The following is a 16,620-nucleotide window of genomic DNA, read 5'->3' as shown; positions in this document are numbered from 1 at the left end:
GGCACCTCAATGGCTCAGTAGGTTAAGTGTCCAACTTCAGCTCATGCTGTGATCTCCCAGTTCACGAGTTCCAGCCCCATGTCAAGCTCTAGGCTGATAGCTCAGAGCCTGGAGCCTGCTTCAGATTCTGCATCTCCCTCTCTTTCTGCCCCTTCCCTGCTCACACTCTGTCTCTCTCTGTCTCTCAAAAGTAAATTTAAAAAAACATTTAAAAAAAGAAAGGTACAGGGCAATTTCTTTTCATACAATCTAGTTTAATGGGGGTATTGAGCCCTTAAAATGTGGCTAATCCAAATTGATATGTGCTGTCAGTGTAAGATACACTCAAGATTTTGAAGATGTACAAAAAATGTAAAATATCTCAATTTTGTATATTGGTGAAATTATATTTTTGGTATAGCGTGTTAAATAAAATGTTATATTCAAAATTAAAACAAAAACAAAAACAAAAGGGGCACCAGTAGAACATCCAACTCTTGATCTCAGGTCTTAATCTCAGGATTGTGAGTTCAAGCCCCATGTTAGGTATGGAACTATTTAAAAACAAAACAAAAACAAAAATAAATACACCACTACAGAAAATAATCAAATCACAAAGGAAGAGAGCAAAAGAAGAAGAGGAGCAGGAGAAATACAAAAGAGACACAAAACAATTAACAAAATGGCAATCACTACATATCAATAATTATTTTAAATGTAAATGGACTAAATTCTCCTATCAAAAAACATAGAGTGGATGAACAGATTAAAAAAAAAAACAATAACTATATGCTGCCTCCAAGAAACTCATTTCAGATGTAAGGACACACAGACTGAAAGTGAAGGGATGAAAAAAAGATATTCCATACAAATGGAAACCAAAAGAAAGTTGGGATCACATCAGACAAAAAAGAGCTTAAAACAAAGACCATAATGAGACAAAGAAGGTCATTACATAATGATAAAGAAGTCAATCCGACAAAAGGATATGACACTTGTAAATATTTATGCAGCCAACATAGAGACCCCTAAATATATAAATACTAACGAACCTAAAGAGAAAAATAGACAGTAATACAATACTAGGGAACTTTAATTTTTTTTAATGTTTTATTTATTTTTAAGAAAGAGAGAGAGGCAGAGAGAGACAGAGCACAAGCAGGGGAGGAGCAGAGAGAGAGGGAGACACAGAACTCGAAGCAGGCTCCAGGTTCTGTGCTGACAGCACGTGGGGCTCAAACTCAGGAACCATGAGATCATGACCTGAGCTGAAGTTGGACACTTAACCGACTGAGCCACCCAGGCACTCCTACCACAATTTTTCTAAAAAGCAAGTAACACAATGAAATATTGCGTGCGGTAAAAAGAAATAAGCTACCAAAGTGACAAAAAGGGAGGAAGCTTAAATGCCTATCACTAAGAGAGAGAAGCAAATCTGAAAAGGTGACCTACTTTATGATTCCAATTGTATGATATCCTGGGAAAGGAAAAATGGTGGAGACAGAGAAAAGATCCGTGGTTTCCAGGAGTTTAGGGATGAGGTGTGGGGGTGGGGGAGAGATGAACAGGTAGAACACAGCACTTTTAGGGCAGTGAAGCTATTCCATGTGATACTATGATGGTGGATACATGGCATTATACATTTGTCAAAACTCACAGAATGTACAACATAAAGTGAATCCTAATGTAAACTATGGACTTTAGTTAATAATAAGCATAAATACTGGTTCATTAATTGCAAAATATGTGCCTACTCATGCAAGATGTTAATAACAGGGAAACTGGAAGCAGGGCAAGCAGGTATGTGGGAACTCTCCATGCTTTCTGCTCATTTTCTAAACCTAAAACTGCTTTAATCAATTAATTAATTAATTAAAGCCTATCTGGGGCGCCTGGGTGGCTCAATTGGTTGGGCTTCCAACCTTGATTTCAGTTCAGGTCATGATCCCAGGCTCATCCCAGATTGAGCCCTGCGTTGGGCTCAGTGCAGAGCATGGAGCCTGGTTAAGATTCTCTCTCTCTCTCTCTCTCTCTCTCTCTCTCTCTCTCTCTCGGGGCACCTGGCTGGCTCAGTCGGTTAAGCGTCCGACTTTGGCTCAGGTCATAATCTCGTGGTTTGTGAGTTCAAGCCCCGTGGCTGGCTCTGTGCTGACAGCTCAGAGCCTGGAGCCTGCTCCAGATTCTGTGTCTCCCCCTCTCTCTCCCCTCCCCTACTCATGTTCTGTCTTTCTCTCTCAAAAATAAACATTTAAAGAAAAAAAAAAGATTCTCTGCCCCTCTCAGCTCTCTCTCTGAAATAAAAAAAATGAAAGTTTATCAATTAAAAAAAGACAAATAACACAATAATATATTGCCAGAATATTAAACAAAGGTCCAGGCCTTTCCATCTCTCCACATAGCTCTGGGGGTGGAGCCCCCATTTTCCACTCCGGTGCCCCCTGATTTCACCACCAGTGTTTCCACCTGCAGAATGGAGGCAGAGTTGGATTAGTTGATCTCATAAGAGCCCTAGGTTCTAAGTGTATAAGAAGTTTGCTTTGTTCTTTACAAAAAGAGAAAGCTGTTCATCATCTCTTATCCCCTCCCCATTGAAAAACAGAAACAGGAAACTAGGGGATGCTGAGATTTGGGCTTCCCCCCTTCCCCCACACACCTGAATGGCCACCTGACTCTTCAATGCCCCTCTGGCCCCAGGCTCTTTCCAGGGACACGCCTTTATGCCTGAAGGGACCAACTGACTCCAGAGTACCCACCCAGGTGTGAGTGGGATGGAAGAGAGAAAATCATGGAGGAATCCTCAGGGCGGGCCCTTGAAGGAGGTCGGACACAGAAAGAATGGCTGTGCCCCTCCAGCTATTATGACCCCCTGCTTTCTGGAATAAACTCAGCCTCATCTGTCCTACAAATTACAATTCTCCGAGATGAGACGAGATGAAAATGAGCCAGACCTTCATTTCTGAAGTGTTCATCCAATGGCACAACGGCCCCCAACGTTCTGGAAACAACCGTGGTCATCTGTAGCTTTGAAAAGGTTAATACATTTTAAGAAGGAAAGTCAGCTGGAGTCTGTGCTAAAAGCCTGAAGGGAGGATGCACCCCACCTGGGTTCCAGCCAACTGTGCCCACACCTGTCCTCAAACCTAAAGCAAACTCTCCAAGGAACCTCCATCTGAGAGAAAACTCAGTTCACCTATCAGATGGAAGAGGCACAGCTCTGCCCTAGGGAACACCAGCCTGAGGAGGACTACAAAGTCCTGCCCTGGGGACTTGAGACTTTTCTGGACATCCCAAACTGAGGGGAAGAGACACAGCCCCGGGGGCGCTCCACTCTGAGGGGGAAATGAGCCTGCCCTGAGAGTCCAGGTCTGAGGATAGGGGTGGAGCCCAGCCCTGGAATCTCAAGAAGCATGGCCTTGTCTGAAGAAGGAAACATTGCCTTGTTCTGGGAGCCCCAGTCTGAGGGGAACACGGTCCAATCCTTCAGATCCTCTCCCTCGTGGAAAACTCCATGGATGCACCCTTGTGGCACACATGAAGACCCCATCAAGCAACAAACAGTGCCATACTTTGCCAATCTGAGATTCCAGCCAGGTCCCAGCTGACTTTCAGGTTCACAGGTCACTCAGCGGTCACCACCCTGTCCTGCTCCCTGTGGTCAGGAGTTGGCCTGAGCTTCTCACGCATGCCTGGCCAATCTTTAACTCACCCAGGCTGGCCTAGGGCTCACCTCTGGCCAGAGCCAAAGTTGGAGGGATTAGACATAGAGATTCCGCAACCCCTCACCCCTGCTAATCATCCCTGCCCCCCACAGCAGGCTGGAGGCCGATTGGAACAGTCATGTCCTGCCCCTTCCTGGGCAGGTGTGGGACACACATCACCGCAGGGTGTTCTCTCAACCCTAGGAGGTAGGCACCATTATACCCTGCTTGGAGACAAGGAGTCCACGCCTGGGAAAGCATGTGCTGGAACCGGTGGGGGAGGAACTCAGGGCTGTGTCACCTGTGCAGAGCCTCTTTCCCTGCCTGCTCCTCCCCCCCCCCCCCCGCCCTTAGCCAGGACTGTCTGGCTGGAACAGGGTGGCTCTCGAAATGCAGTTTGATCAGTGAACCCCGTGGACAGTTGGAAAGGGCACTCAGTGGGACGGTTGGGAGCCCTGAGCTCAGGTTCCAGGTGTGGGTGACCTTGGGCATGTCCCTTCCCATCTCTGGGCCTCAGACCCCTGTCTTAAACCACCTCTGATGTCTTCTCCAGCACCGTAAACCTGAAGGCAGGGCCAAGAACAATATCCCTGCTCTGCCAGCCTCACTTTAGGCTGTGGGCAAAATCCCATGAGGCTCCGGCACACCTGGAGGGGCAGTGCACAGGGGAGGGCTAATTCTGGTGAACACAGTGGGAACCCCGCCTCTGCCTCAGGGGGAAAGTGAAATGACTCCTCGGCCTCCCAGCATGTCCAGTCAGATCCCCAACTCCTTTTATCTCAAGTATCATCCACCTACTAGGTCTTAGTTCATGTTCTTGGAGAGGAATGTGATGGGCTCAAGCCATCTTTTCCACCGAGGCCTTATGGGTGAGAGGTCACAGGTTAACCAGTGATTGGGTCACCTTGGAGCAATTGCTCACGTCTGATCCAAGTGGTCACAGCACGCTGGAGAGACGATGGCACAAGAACTCCCATCTGTCACTTTCCTGCCTGGCCCACCCCTCCTCACACCCTCAGTGCAGAACAACCATATTCTCCTTGATACTCCAAGACTGGGCCTTCTGATTAGGAAAGGAGAAGGACCATCCCTGTTCTTACTCCAAGGCAGCTCAACCCATCTCTGAAGGGGCTATAGTGATGCTGAGCCAGGTGGTCCTGCCTTGATCCTTTTGTCAGCGGGGTGACCTCTCTCCCAGGATCCCCTCGGTCCCGATGCAAATGAACCCAGATCTGCCCAGATAAGTCTCAGTCCTAAGGCAACTTGCTCCCCAAGGAAAGATTTTCCAGTTGACAAAGAAATCTGAGGGACAGGGCAGACTGAAACCAGGGTGGTGGGTGCACGTCTGGGAAACCAAGCAGAGGCTAGATTTTCCTACTCCAAAGTTTATCTGGCTCAGAAAGTCAGTCCCTGAGTCTGTCCTCCGCCTCATCCTTGCTATTGGCTCTTGTGCCCGAGAGGGGGCTGCCAGCAGAGTTCATCACACCCTCACCTGAGTGCCCCGCCTTGCAATGATGCCCTCCCTCAAAATTAGCCCCCAAGCCCCTGCACTTTGGTTATGCCTCTACCATGACATAACACCAGGTTCGCAGGGTCCCCCTGGAGTTGGGGCCAACATTCAAAGATGTGCAAGGGTAGGAGAACTTTGGGGGAAGGAGCCTGCCCTGTGCAAAGCCCTCACCTTGCACTAACGAGGGGGGCCATCTCTGGTCCTCTCTGAGGCCACCTGCACTCTCCCTGGGGGCCCTGGGGGCCAGCAGATTTCTCTGGTTTTAGAAGGATAACACAGTGATACTCGATACGTTTCCCCACACTGCCCCTTCATGTCTGCACCTCCCACTTCCTTCTGGGCAGGTAATTGACGATGGGAGTCCAATACCCAGCAGGGCCTGGGAAAGGGAAAGGAGATAAGGCAGGAGGCTGGCTCACAAGGAGAGGTCCAAATCCCAGCTCACCCCTGGGCCAGTTGTATAACCTTTCTGAGTGTAGCTTTTCCCATGGTGCGACTGGGGATGACAATCCTACCCCACAGGGCTGCTGGGAGGCTTGATGAGATAGAGTGGGTAAAGTGCCAGGTATTATTTAGGTCAATGCTCAGCACACACACACACACACACACACCAGGAATGCTGTGAAGTGAGGTCTCGGGGCAAGACCAAAACCATGACACGCATGCTGCATTTGCAGCTGTGCGTATGCCAGGCACACATGTGTGAGCCAGCATTCCCGGGACCCTACACCCTCTCACTGGGGTCTTGCCAGGGTCTGGGCTCAGCCCACTTCCTTCCATTGCTCCCCCCCCTCCCCGCCCAGAAGCTGGGAAGGGCTGGGGGTGCTGGCGTGCCAGGGAACAATAGGCCCCCAACCCCTTCCGGCCCATTGCGTGAGAAGGAGCTGCCGGAAGGAAACTCACCTCCCGGTGGGACAAGCCGCCACCACCCTGACGCCTGCTCCAGGGAAGCCTGGAGACCCCCATGCTGCTCAGGGGGAGGGCCTCTGTGTGCTCCAGGCCTCTTCCTCTGGGTGCATTCTGTCCCTACCACCTGGACTGGCTTCCTGTACTGCTCTGGCCAAGGCATCCCTGCCCCCCTCCACAGGAGCCCAGGACTCCGTTGTCATTCATCCCTGTGTCCCTTAGTGTGTGGCCCGGCTGGAGCAGTCTCCATGAGTGTGACCAACTAAGTGAGCGACCGAGTGCAGGAAGCCAGTCCAGGGACAGTTGGGGGCCCAGGGCTGAGCCAGGAAAGATGAGAGAGAGAAGGATCCAGCTCAGCCAGAACTTACACTGCAGATAGCGATGAGGCCAGGGCCCCAGAAATCCCTCGAGAGAGCACAGGGCCCACTGCTGGGGGCCAAGGGTGCTCTCGCTCTCCCTCAAAAGTCCTTCCACCATACAGGGTTTCATTTGTAGAGCAGTTCCTTCACCTACAACCCCAACTTTCTCACGCACATCCCCCTCATTCCGGGTGGGTCCAGTGCCTCCTCCTTCAGACTAGGGGCTCTCTAAGGCCAGGGAGGAGGGTGGAGGGAAGGGGGGTGCTCTTCTCCCACTCTGCCTGTCCATACCCAGCAGCACGTGTCAGAGGGTTCACACCAGGGGGGCTAGCCACCTGAGGCTCTGGACAGCACCCCCATCTAGGCACCGGTTTCCCCACCGAGAAGCCGTGTGTGCATGAGGTGTGGACTGGATGAGACCATCCCTGCGGCGGGGCCCTCCTGGCCTGGGTGTGCGGATGCTGCGGCCCAGAGCGCAGCCTTGTCTGATGTGCGATGGAAGCTGAGGTCCGCCTGGATCTCACCCCAGCTACTTGTTTTCCCCGTGTCGCCCCCGCCCAGAGCTCTGGGCAGGGTCTCAGCTCCCCTGGCCAACAGGTCCAGGTCTCCAGGTTCTCAGGTGCGACCACTGCCTGTGAGCAGGAGGAGCAAACACATACTTCCCAAACCTGCCTAATTACCCTGCCAGCCACCTCCCCACGGCCACCCCCACTGCGGAGGAAGCGCTAATCTGGGGACTGAGAGATTCCTGATTCTCACGATTCTCAAGGCAAGGACTCAGGCACGCGAGCGGGCAGCTCCCGTGGCCCGGAGGGCACAGGAGATGGCAGGCACACCTGCGAACACACGCCTGGCTGCAAGCACGCACATACTTGGCTGGTGTGCTGATTCGCCTGAACACACACCTGGCAAACTCACGCACGCAAATCTACCAGGCCACTCCAGGCCCACACTCACCCGCGTGCACCCACCCACCGAGAGCAGGTGCCCCCCACCCCATCCGCAGCCTCTTACACACCCCCCCAGGACTAGCGCTCGATAGGCGTGCCCACGCCTACCGCCACTCCCCACTGGCCCACTGGTGCTCTTGGGCCACCCCCGGACCTACATCTTCTTGTGGACCCCACACTATGTCCACTTTGGAGGTTCAGAGGACACTAGGAGCGTAAAAGGGCTTTGGAGATGAACCCCAGACAGAGCCAAGGGATAATGGCGGAGGTCTAGCGCTGTGTAGCAAGTGATACAACAATGAGTTTTTGCTTTCAGCAATACTACCGATTCACTCATTCATACAAGTTATTACAAAGCATCGTTTCCAACCAGTGTGGGAATCAATGGTTCAACCATTGAATCAATGATGTTGAAAAAAACCAGATACCTCCCTCTGTCCTAACACCAAAATAAATTCAAACGGATCAAAAATTTACATGTTGGTAATAAAACCGTAAAAGGCCAAAAGAAAATGGAATTAATGGATTCTTGAAAATAATCTGAGAGTGGAAAAAGCCTTTCTAAATTTGACACAAGTCCAAAAGCTCTAAAAGATTGATTCTGCTACAATAAAGATAAATCATTTCTTTTTAAAAAAAAATTTTTAATGTTTATTTATTTTTGACAGAGAGAGGGAGACAGAACGTGAGCGAAGGAGGGGCAGAGAGAGAGCGAGGGAGACGCAGAATCCTAAGCAGGCTCCAGGCTCCGAGCTGTCAGCACAGAGCCCGATGCGGGGCTCGAACCCATGAACTGTGAGGTCGTGACCTGAGCCGAAATCAGACGCTTCACTGATTGAGCCACCCAGGCGCCCCCAAAGTAAATCATTTCTGCATGTAAATGAATCATAAAGTCAAAAGACATGCAATGAATGTGTCTTCCATTTTGCCCCTGCAGATCCCCCTCTCTACCCTTCTCTACGCTGCTCTTTGTCATGGGAAGACGACCTGCAGGAGCCTCCCCCACAGGCTCACTTGCCCTCTGCTTTCTAGCTGGGTACATGGAAATTAAGCTGTAATGGAAGATGGGGGATGTGTCCTCTCAGACCTCCCTCCCCATGCAGCTCTCTCCCTGGGGCTCAGCTGTTCCCTCCAGCAGCGTCCTTCAGACAACTGAACTATCCCTCTAGCTCCTCCCTATTCCCTGCCTATGCCCTTGTAAATAATCCCTGTATTAAACCTTCCTCAAATTAAACTTATTTAAGAATGCCATCTGGGGGCATCTGGGTGGCTCAGTCAGTTAAGCGTCTAACGCCCGATTTCAGCTCAGGTCATGATCTCACCGTTTGTGAGTTCAAGCCCCACATCAGGCTCCACCCTGACGTGTGGAGCTTGCTTGGGGTTCTCTCTCTCCCTATCTGCCCCTCCGCCCTCCCTCCCTGTCTCTCTCTGTCTCTCTCTCTCTCTTTATATATATATAGATCTATAGATATCTATTTATATAAATAAAAAAAAAAGAATGCCATCTGTTTCCTGTCGGAACCCTGCATGATACATAGGTACATGATACCTAGGTACATACATGATACATAGGTAAAAGGTTAATTTCCTTAATATGCAAAGAGTTCCTACAGAAAAACAACAATCTAATAAAAATGGACAAAGAACATGAAATGTTAACAGAACAGGAAAATACAAATGAATTTTAAACTATAAAGAGATACTTGGCCTCACCTGTAATATAACTTTTTTTTTTACTTGAGAGAGAGAAAAAATGCAAGTGGGAGACAGGGGTTGAGGGAAAGAGAGAGAATCTCAAGCAGGCTCTATGATCAGCACAGAGCCCACTGCGGGGCTCGATCCCACAACCCTGGGATCGTGACTTGAGCCAAAATCAAGAGTTGGACGCTAACTGACTTGGCTACCCAGGTGCCCCCAAAAATATAACTTAAAACAAAAATGACAGAGGGGCACGTGGCTGGTTCAGTCGGAAGAGCATGCGACTCTTGATCTTTGGGTTGTGAATTTGAGCCCCCCATTGAAGGCAGAGATTACTTAAGTAAATAAAACTTCAAAAAAAAACCCTAAAATGACAGACATTTGTTCCCCAATCATATTGGCAAACATGAAATATTTGATAACACTGTGTTGGCCACGGGATTAAAAATAGTCACTCATATTCATTACTGGTGAAAGTGAATTTTAGTTAAAAAATAAATCTCTAAAAATGAATTTTGACAATATTTGTCAAAAATTTTGAAGCATAAGGCCACCTGGCTGGCTCAAGGGTTGTAAGTTCAAGCCCCACATTGGGCAGAGAGATTACAAAAAAAAAAAAAAATCTTAAAAAAAATTTTTTAAGTATATACTTTTGGAGGTACCTGGCTAGCTCAGTCAACAGAGCAAGCAACTCTTGATCTTGGGGTTGTAAGTCTGAGCCCCACATTGGGTGTGGAGATAACTTAAAAAATAAATTAAAACAAATTAAATTAAATTAAATTAAAATAAAGTAAAATCTTTAGGGAAAAAAGTGTATACCTTTGACCCAGAAATGCCACTTCTAGAAACTCATGCTTCAGTTAAGCTGACACAAATGACAGTATGTTCAGTGATTTTTTTTTTGCAGCATCTCATTAATCCCAATAACCTGGAAATGACTACATAAATTATAATAGACCCATACAAGACAAAATGCATGATATGGAAGATTCTCCAGGACAGAATATCTAGTTTTGTTATCTTTTATGTTTTTAAAAACCGTATACTGGGGCGCCTGGGTGGCTCAGTCAGTTGAGCGTCCGACTTCAGCCAGGTCACGATCTCGCGGTCCGTGGGTTCGAGCCCCGCGTCAGGCTCTGGGCTGATGGCTCAGAGCCTGGAGCCTGTTTCCGATTCTGTGTCTCCCTCTCTCTCTGCCCCTCCCCCGTTCATGCTCTGTCTCTCTCTGTCCCAAAAATAAATAAACGTCGAAAAAAAAAAAGTGTTTAAAAAGGCAGATACTAAAAAAGTAAACATATAAATAAATACCCAGTTATAAATTATAATGAGTGTTATGAAGAAGCAAGCGTGCTATAAAAAGACAAACAGGGATGGCTTTTTTTTGTTTATTTATTTATTTTCAAGAAAGAGAAAGAAAGAGTAGGAGAGGGACAGAGGGAGAGAAAGAGAGAGAGAGAGAGGAGAGAGAGAGAGGAGAGAGAGAGAGAGAGAGAGAGAGAGAGAGAATCCCAAGCAGGCTCTGTGCTGTCAGTGTAGAGCCTGAATCCACAAACTGTGAGATCATGACCTGAGCCAAAATCAAGAGTCAGATGCTTAAATGACTGAGCCACCCAGGTGCCCCCAGGGATGATGACTTTAGATGGATTGATCAAGGCAGGGTTCTCAGAGGAGGTAGGTAGAGTAAAATAGGAAGAGCTGAGGAAAGATGTTCTGGGCAGAGGGACCAATGTGTGCAAAAGTCCTGAGGCAGGAAAGGGTTTACTCTATTCCTAGGGGCAAATTACCCTACCACTCCTCTCAGAAAAGGCATAGTGTGACCCGCAGACTATCATTTTAGAGATGGAGAGACAGAGGCTCAGAGAGGGGAAAACAGCTTCCCCAGAAAAGTTGATGAGCAGAACTAGCACCTAGATGTTTGAGTCCATAAACTCAGTACTATTCTGGCCATGCATTTGAGGACCTTTTGCAGGATCACAGAACCAGGAGCAGAGATCAAGAGGGGAAGAAGTTTGCCACTCCCCTGGCTCTGCCCTGCCTTCCCACTGCCACCCTGGACCATCTCAGGGACTGAGGGAGGAACAATGACAGGCATGTATGCACAAGCATATATACACGTCATGAGCACTGACCACAGCCCTCAGACAGCTAAGCTGCTGACTTACTATGGCCATCTTAGGCTCGGAGTTGGATCCTCCCCCACTTTGCCCCAGTCTCTGAAATGTGCCTCTATTAAAATGCTGCCTGGGGCACCCGGGGGGCTCAGTCGGTTAAGCCTCCGACTTCAGCTCAGGTCATGACCTGAGTTCGAGGCCCGCGTCAGGGTCTGTGCTGACAGCTCAGAGCCTGGAGCCTGCTTCAGATTCTGCATCTCCCTCTCTCTCTGCCCCTTCCCCACTCTATCTTTCTCTGTCTCTATCTCTCAAAAATAAGTAGATGTTAAAAAAAAATTTTTAGGTGTTGCTTATTTTGTACATAAACCTCAGTTCACATGAGTGATCGCTATGCAAATTCATGTGCACAGCCCTCTGTATTTATACTGAGGACAGCAACCAGTCCCCATTTTTCTCATTGGCTAATAATAATCCTATGAGGCACACACTATTATTTACCCCTTTTTACAGATGAGGAAACTGAGGCCCAGGAGACATCACATAAATTGCCCAGCAAGTAAAGCGGCAAAGGAAAGAGTCAAACAGAGGGAGGTAGGATGGCAAATCCCCTGTCCTTAATTGAACATTAAATAAACGTGCAATGAATAAGTTAATAGGTGATCCTCATGGCACAGATAAGGAAACCGAGGTCTAGATAGGCACCCAGGAAGCTGGCGTTCGGCAAGGTTTAAAACCTGGATTTTAATCGGCCCAGCATAGCCCCCTCTCAGCGCCGGCGCTGCCAGCTCTGGTCCTGCTCCTGCCAGGCTCCCCCAGCTGGGACGGGGCAAGTTCTCCTATTTGCCATCCTGGGGTCTGGCTGGACTCTTTGGCCCCTGCCCTGCACCCCCAACTTGGAGCCCAAGAAGGTCCTGGCCCTCTCTGACCTATACTTGGTGAATCTGACAAGGAGCTGCCTTCTCCTCAAGCTACTAACCAACCCCCCCTGCCCCGCCACCTCCTTTCCCAGAGAGGGTCCCAGCCCCACTCTCAGGGGGAAGTGGAATCCTGAGGCCTTACCCACTGCTGTGCCTGTGCTAATAAGCCGGGGTGGAGCCCAGGGGAGGAGCTACCTGGGAAGACCAGTCCCGCACACCAGCACCCCTTCTAGCCTCCTTTCTCTGCAAGGTGTCTGCAAGCCGGATATGCAAGCCCGGGAGACTGGAAAGCCAGCACCATGGTCTGCCCACCCAGGGGATGATGAGAGGCACTCTAGGCACTCCCCGCCAGCTCACCTCTGTGCCTGCTGTCCCCCTCCTCTATGCTTCCCACCTGGGTGTGGGCACTGCCCTGGTTGGGGGGGGTCCTCTCCTCCTGTGCCCCACTCCCAGCAGCCACACTCTCCTGTTCTCCCTGCCACACAGGAAGGGTAATCCATTCCTAGATGCCCAGGATTCCTTGAAGCTTGTCACAACAGTGGTCTTCAAAATTTGTTAACTTTTTCCAGCACTAGGGCTCATTGTTCAAAGGAGATCTTCCCACCTGCCCCGCCCCCAAAAGTCAGCCTTGTGAGCTGCGGGAAGGCGAGTGGCCCTTTCTTGCACCCCCGCATAGGCAGCTGTCCAACTCTGTAGCCCTCTTCCTGCCCCCAGCCAGGTTCTCAGCTCTCAGGCTTAGATCTGACCCCCTCACCCCTGCCGGGAGCTGCCGCAGCGAGAATGCAGTCTGGGACGCCCCCTCGTGGCCACTCGGAGAAGAACAGGCGTCCCGAAGCCGCGGAAGGTAGGGGGCAGCCCTGACGACCCCGTCCGGGATGGACAAGCGAAGGAAAAGCAAGTTTATTTTGCAAACGCAGCCTCAAGACAAGTCTCAAGCGCTTCCCACTCAGGAATTCTGGAGAAGCCACTAAGAATGGCCAGAGGCAAACGGATGGTTGCCAGAGGGGGAGATGGATGGGCAAAATGGGTGAGGTTTGGGAACGGGAGATACAGACCTACAGGCAGGGAGTAAGTCACGAGAATAAAATACATGGCATGAGGAATATAGTCAGTGATATATCGTAGTCGTGTTGTAGGTGACATTTGTGAGCACAGCATAATGTATAAACTTGTCAAATCACCATGCTGTACACCTGAAACTAACGTAGCATTGTTTGCCAGCAATACTCAAATTTAGAATTTTTTTCTAGAAAAAAAGAATGGTCAGAGGATGCTCTCCCCCTACCCCCCTCCTCCATCATTCCTGGCACGATCTACATAGATCTGCCTGAAGTAGAAATTCCTCATCCAACTCCCTGCCAGGAGTTCAATTCTGTTCTCTTCCAGGTTCAGGGAATCATTACCCCCAAGGTTGACCCATCATCTTTCCCGTGCTGGGGACACCAGGAACACTGATGGTGTAGACCCTTCCTGACTTCCAGGGACTCACACTGCTACTTACTGGAGCAACAGGTGAGCAAATGAGGGTTACAGGTGCACTGACAGGCCCAGCGACGGGAGCGGCCTGTTCTTTTTTTTTTTTTATTTTTTTTTTTTCAATGTTTATTTATTTTTGGGACAGAGAGAGACAGAGCATGAACGGGGGAGGGGCAGAGAGAGAGGGAGACACAGAATCGGAAACAGGCTCCAGGCTCTGAGCCATCAGCCCAGAGCCCGACGCGGGGCTCGAACTCACGGACCGCGAGATCGTGACCTGGCTGAAGTCGGACGCTTAACCGACTGCGCCACCCAGGCGCCCCGGGAGCGGCCTGTTCTACAGGGACCTACATCTTCACCTACCTCTTCTCCAGAGATCTTCTATCCAAAGGGGTTAAATGCTAAAATCTGGAAGATGTCCAGATGCTCCCCTGATTCTGCTTGAGAATCCGCCTGAGTTTCCTGAGCACTTGTTTTCTGCCAGGTCCCTCCTGCTGCTTTCTTTGCCCACTTGGTCCTCACGGCACTCTGTGAGGGCAGGGTGCTCATGCCCGCTGGGTGCAGAAGAGGAGATCCCTTGCCCAGGATGACACCACTAGCCATCTACAGAGTCAGACTCGACCTCAGCTTTGCTTGTGACTCTTGCAGCTCCTGCAGAAGTCCTTGCACCAAAGCATGCCCCCGGGGCCCACACCAGGCATGCTAGGAAAGCTCACGAGTGACCCCCGTCTGCCCCCTCATGCCCTCCATCCCAGCCCTGCCTCCACCAGTGTCCCAGCTCTGCCTTCCATCTCGGGGTCCAGGACCATTCAACCCAGACACTCCTACCTGGACTGTTTCTGGCAGGAGATGGCTCTGAAGCGGCAGCTTCCTCTCTTCCTCAAGGGAGGCCTGGCAGGCGGGGTGTAAACATCTCCCCCAGCTCACTGCCAAACAAACCTAGGACGTGGGGCCGGCCTCTGGAACCACTGTCTGAGAACCTCTCATGGGGTAGAAGAGAGAGCCCAGGCTTTGGGATGGTTCTGCAAATCACCTCTGTGAGCCTCTCTTTTGCTGTACAGATAACATCGAGATGCTACTATTTCCCTTGAGGAGAAATAAGATTGAGTGTACAAACACCCAGCACACGATAGGTGTTCCAGAAACGGTGCCTTCCTTCTGTCTCACCCTCCCTTGCTCCTGTTTTATTTATTTATTTTTTTTTATGAAATTTATTGACAAACTCCTGTTTTATTTTTAAGTCATCTCTATCCTCAACGTGGGGCTCGAACTCACAACCCCGAGATCAAGAGTCACATGCTCTTCCGACTGAGCCAGCCAGGCACCCCTGCTCCTGTTATTCAGGAGAATTCCAGTGATGTCAGCAATGCTGAGGCCAGGCCAGATGCCCTGAGAGCCAGTGTGGTGGTGGCCTTGGAATCAGAGAGCAGCCCGAGGTCGGGGACCCTGGGGAATCCTAGCAGCCTGGTGCTGATCCGGCTGTCCTTCACTACCACCCCATCTGGAAAAAGGCCTTCCAGAGCCAGATGGAGAACGGCTAGGAGTGGTTCTCTGAAGGGCTGACTTCTGCCTCTCTGTGAAGGGATGACCAACCCGCCCATGCTTTCCGGAAGTCACCTTATCTCTTCCCCTTCCGGCTGCCCTTGGTTCCCTTCCCTCATCTACACGGGCCAGCCTTGCCCAGAACCTGCCTTGCAACACTCCCAATTGGAGAGGGTCAGCTCTGGCTCTGGCCCTAGTTGAGTCCGGGACAGGGTCCTCTCCAGGCTCCTAGCAGACAACTATTTCCAGACAAGACATGCACCTGCTCTCCAGACGTGGCTCTGGGGCTGCTGGCCAGAGCCCTGTGACTCTGCCCTGCCCCTCCAGCCCCTCCACCTTCCCCTTCCCTTGGGATCTCCTCTCTGGCCGCCAGGAGGCGCTGTTCCCTCTCAGACCTGATGAGACCACAGGCCGGCACCATCAGCGACCAAACTCATTCTAAAAGAGAACAGAAGGCAAGTCATTGTGAGGAGTGCAAGGGGAAGAAAATGACCTTTGTCTGATTACTGTTATGAATCTGACACTTCCCACGCAGGACCTTACCTCATACTCCTGCCACAACAACGGGTATGGGCTCAGGGTGACTGCGGAGGGTTCTAAGCGACAAACGGAAACTGACCTCTGGCTCACATACGCAAAAAATAAACGTACTGTTCACAAAAGTAGCAGAAGAGACAGAACACGCAGGGGAAATGGCAGTCATCCAAGGAAGACGGCCACAAGGAGACAGCTAAGATCAGGCTCTCAGTGCGGTTTGAACAGGATGCTGCCCCCGGCCTCTCGGCTCCCAGCTGCCACTGAAAATAATCTCCAAGGGTTGCTGGTGTTTGTGGCACTGCATCCTTCTGTCACACACCCTCACCCTAGCTGACATGAGGTCTGGTGTTCTCTGCACCACAGCTCAGGGGAGCAACCAGCTCCTGCCAAGCTTTGGTCACTTTCACCCCAAGCTTAATCCTTCACTCATTCAACCACCACTAGGTCCCTTGTCAACATCAAGCACCAAGGACCTTGGCTCCCAGACTCAGCAGGCCTGACTTCTCTCTAAAGCTGCCACTCTCACTGCTGACTGGCCAGTGGAGCTGGGGATTGAGGTCTGGCGACACCCTAGCTGCTGAGGAACTGGAGTCGCATGGCCCCCTGGGGCGGGGGGAGGTCTTTGGGGAATAAGAGGGCCATCTTTCCAACCAGAACTGGCCTGCCATGGGCACTGTGCCCCCCCCCCCCCATGGACAGACAGAGGGAAAAAAGCCAGCCCCTGTCCTCAGAGAGCTCACCTGTCCCCAAGACACCCACAACCCAGAACTCAACTCTGGGGAGCTTAACAACTGGAGGGAAGGAACACTTTCCTCCAGGCTCCCTGCAGCCCACTGAAGAAGGGCCCTCCAGGCCTCATTCCTGACTCAGGTGGCTTCTAGAACCTCCTTCAGCTCAAGGAGGGTCCCCTCCCTGCCCAGCTCCACTCCACTCCCAA

Source organism: Prionailurus bengalensis, chromosome B3, assembly GCF_016509475.1.
Source record: "Prionailurus bengalensis isolate Pbe53 chromosome B3, Fcat_Pben_1.1_paternal_pri, whole genome shotgun sequence".
NCBI classification, from domain to species: domain Eukaryota; kingdom Metazoa; phylum Chordata; class Mammalia; order Carnivora; family Felidae; genus Prionailurus; species Prionailurus bengalensis.
Note: the sequence above shows the minus strand (reverse complement) of the source record.